This window comes from Sinocyclocheilus rhinocerous, unplaced genomic scaffold, assembly GCF_001515625.1.
Source record: "Sinocyclocheilus rhinocerous isolate Xijiao unplaced genomic scaffold, SAMN03320098_v1.1 C36989813, whole genome shotgun sequence".
Lineage (NCBI taxonomy): Eukaryota > Metazoa > Chordata > Actinopteri > Cypriniformes > Cyprinidae > Sinocyclocheilus > Sinocyclocheilus rhinocerous.
This window is the reverse complement of record NW_015787126.1, coordinates 1-3,357: the sequence shown is the minus strand read 5'-3', so window position 1 is coordinate 3,357 and position 3,357 is coordinate 1. Positions and strand designations below refer to the sequence as shown.

Sequence of the window (3,357 nt, the reverse complement as noted above, 5' to 3'; positions counted from 1 at the left end):
CTGCTGCATTTTTTTTTTTTTTTTATGGCGAAAGGTAACGTTACATGATTCTTATATGCATGACTATTCTGAAAGATACGTTTATTAACAAATTTAACAATGTTGAACAGTCTATTGTGAAATAGTTTTACACTTTGGGAAGTTGTAGCAAGAGTAAGCATTTTTGTAGGACTGTTATGTAAAGCAAATAAAATATTTATATTTTTAGTTTTCAGTCGTTTTATTTTGAGTTGTTTTTAAATGAAATATTCATTTTAATTTTACATTTTTATGATTTAATTAATCATTAGCTTTTCATCAACTCACTAACCCACTGCATTTCTTTCATTAACCTAGTTTGGCCCTGACATAATATAATGTTTAATGCGTTTCATGTTGTTGATAACACAAAAAAGAAAATAATATATATATATATAGTTATTACAATAAATTATTTTTAAAAATTATTAATGTAATCTAAAAAAATATGAAAATCTAAATGATGTAATATGTGATTTATTAAACATTCTTATAATAATAACAATAATAATCAACTTTCTAATAATTATTATTGTTATAGGTTTATATTGTTTATAATAATAACAACTAATATCATATATATATATATAGTGCACAATAATCCCATTCAGATCTATGTGATAAAGTTACATTACCTAGAATGAATAATTTCATAGTTTACATTACTAACAACAATTTTCATCACGGTAACGGACTACAATTAATGTATATTTATATATAAAATGTATTAATAGTAATGCATAATATGTATAATACAATAAAAAAAATTGTGGTATTATATAATTGATTGTATTATATAATAAATGTTAGATTTATCAACTCGAGATGGTATATGCTGTATTATTGTGTTTTAGTGTGTGTACAAAAGCATTTTAAAAAGCATTGTGTTTTAGTGTGTGGACAAAAGCATTAAAACACATTTTACCCTGTGATTTCAGATTAAACATACTTGTTGGTGCACCCAGGGCAAACACATCTGATCAAACCCCGTCAACAGTCACTGAGAGGGGTGCTGTCTTCAGCTGTCCCTGGCACAAAAGTGGCTCATGCACCCAGATTGAGTTTGATAGCACTGGTAAGACGCAGCTCTGTTTTCATCTATCATAGTGTTGTCTTTGCTCCTCCACCATGCTATTATTTAATGCTTTTTCTGTCTGTCTGTTGTTTCACATTGCATGCTAGTGGAAGAGGTGTGGTTTGTCAGAGTTATTAAAGGACCTTCTGGGTAGCCTGTGGCTTTTTAATGATTTAGTGGGTCATATACTGTATCAGCTTTGCTCTAAATATTTTCAATAGGTGGGGGGAAAATAACAGGAGAGGGAGCTTGTCAATGACCTGCAACAGAGAATGTTTTCTTTTTTTGCCATTCACAAAATTCATGTGCTGGCCTACTAACTAGTTTGCAGATACACAGTCTTCACACTAACAGGACTTAGTTCAACCTTACATTGCTATGAGGTGAATATAGGCACCAGCTTTTTTTGTGCCAGATCTCATTGACATTCAGTGACGGTTATAGACTAGTCTGGCCTGATATCCCCTGCCAGCCAAGCTGGATTGCTAGATGAGGAACTACAAGACAAACAAAAAAGGTCTTCGGTTGGATTAACTCAGTATGCTTAGAGTTCTCACCAACAACTGAACTACTCCTCTCTGTGTACTTTTCCGTTTTCCCTTCACCCTTAAAGAAATTATTGGAAAAACAACCATGTATAGAGTAGATTTAATGGATCCTGTGCACCCATGGCAGAGTAAGCAAACACGTTTGGAGTATATAATGATATAATCTAGTAATATATCTTGTTCAAAAACTATTTATTTATTTGTTTATTTATAAATAATATCCAACCAAATGATATTTGGAAACATTGGAAAAAAATGTGGTGTACAAACAATCTTCACTCTGAAATTGCTAGAATATCTTTTTACAAACAAAGAAACGGTATGAAAATTTGAAGTTTTTTTTCTTGTAAAACATACTGCAATAATCTTTGTTTTATTTACAACTTTGAAAAATAATTTTTAAAGTGCAGTTAGTAAATAAATGCTTTTTCTTTCTTTCTTTATTTATTTAAACACTACACCAAATGGAATGTGGAAGCAGTTGTTAATGACAAATTCACTTCAGTATTTCAGTAGTAGTTCAGTTATTTATTTATTTTAAATAGCAAACCTCTTCAGACCTTTTCTCTGAGCTATTTCATATGTTATACAATACAATTATACAATTAGTGGATTGCCAAGCTATAAATATCTGTTCTCATTTTTGGGTGAACTGTTCTTTAAGTGTCTGAATACTTTTTTGGGGCCACCATATTTTCCACTGACTTTCAAGAAAGATACTTATTTATTTTTTGTTTTGTTTTTTTTCTTTCCGTACACTTACTGCAGTAAAGTAGTGTTTATATTTGTTACTTAACAATCACTATTGCATGAAAGAAGCTTAAACATTCATCTGTTAAGTAACTGCCAAAACTGTGTCCTGAGATGTTTTTACTGTGAATGGCGTGACAATAATTGTCTGTGTACAGTGTACAGTCTGATGAATCAAATTAACTGACCTAATGTTTCCATCCCCCCTTCCCTCCATATCTCATCCTTTCCCATTCTCCCTTGCCCTGTCGTTCCTATCACAGATGACAGGAAGAATTCCAATGGACAGCAAATGGAGTTTAAGTCAAATCAATGGTTTGGGGCCACTGTGCGGTCCACTGGGGACCATATTCTGGTGAGTCTGTCTGTGGAGGGTGTGAAATTCGCTCTGAAATAAGATTGTACCGAGCTCAAAAAAATTATTCTGCAACAGATCACATTTTTGCTTTAGGGACAGTAAAAAATATTTTATTAGCAAAGCAGTTTTATATGCGTCAGAAATCCCAGATTAAAGTCAGTATGTCAAATTGGAATTATGTAGTCTTTATTGTAACGTTGTAAGAAACTGTTGACACTTTTATTTTAAAGTACTTTAGTCTTGTCTTTCAGTGCTGATATGGCACTAAAAATAAAGAAGTTTTTAAGTAAGTTGCAAAAATATATGTCAGCAGATATTTTCCGACATGCTGTTTGGAAGAACTGGGTTTCAGATGGTAGGTTACAGAAAGATCATGATTACTAGTAATGCACTGATCTGCACATATCTTTTTCTTTTTTTTTCAGGCATGTGCTCCTCTCTACCAGTGGAGCACGTATGGATTCTCAGAGAGAGAGCCTGTCGGGACATGTTTCCTGAAGAAAGGCAATAACATTGTGGAATATTCACCTTGCCGCTCTAGTATGTACATGATCACAGCTTTTTACCTCTGGCTGCTCATGTCCTTATTGGGTCACTCCCTCAGAAAT

At 32.5% G+C, this 3,357-nt stretch overlaps 1 long non-coding RNA gene across 1 annotated transcript; it reads left to right on the top strand.

Annotated features, from left to right (window-relative positions):
• The first annotated feature begins 961 nt into the window (after positions 1 to 961).
• Positions 962 to 3,328, top strand: LOC107736795 (uncharacterized). Its single transcript, XR_001639737.1, has 3 exons — positions 962 to 1,093; positions 2,655 to 2,746; positions 3,175 to 3,328. It is a non-coding gene; the product is annotated as an uncharacterized LOC107736795 (long non-coding RNA).
• Positions 3,329 to 3,357: the final 29 nt, after the last annotated feature.